Raw genomic sequence first — 571 nt, 5'->3', positions numbered from 1 at the left:
AAAGATAAAAAAGGAAAATAACTAGTATTGGTGAGGATGTAGAGAAATTACAGTCCTGGTACATTGGAGGTGGGAATGTAAAATGGTGCAGTCGCTATGGGAAACAGCTTGGAGATTTCTCAATAAGTTAAACATAGAATTACCATATGACTCATCAGTTCCACTCCTAGGTATACACCCAAAATAACTGAAAGCAGGTATTCGAACAAATACTTGTACATGAATATTCATGTACATTATTATTATTATTATTATTATTTGAGACGGAGTCTCACTCTGTCACCCAGGCTGGAACGCAATGGCTTGATCTTGGCTCACCGCAACCTCCGCCTTCCAGGTTCAAGCGATTCTCCTGCCTCAGCCTCCTGAGTTGCTGGAATTACAAACGCGTGCCGCCACACCTGGCTAATTTTTGTATTTTTAGTAGAGACAGGGTTTCACCATGTTGGTTAGGCTGGTCTTGAACTCCTGACCTCAGGTGATCCGCCTGCCTTGGCCTCCCAAAGGGCTGGGATTACAGGCGTGAGCCACCGCGTCTGGCCTCATGTACATAATTTTTTTTTTTTTTTTT

This window comes from Piliocolobus tephrosceles, unplaced genomic scaffold (assembly GCF_002776525.5).
Source record: "Piliocolobus tephrosceles isolate RC106 unplaced genomic scaffold, ASM277652v3 unscaffolded_23720, whole genome shotgun sequence".
NCBI classification, from domain to species: Eukaryota; Metazoa; Chordata; class Mammalia; order Primates; family Cercopithecidae; genus Piliocolobus; species Piliocolobus tephrosceles.
Note: the sequence above shows the minus strand (reverse complement) of the source record.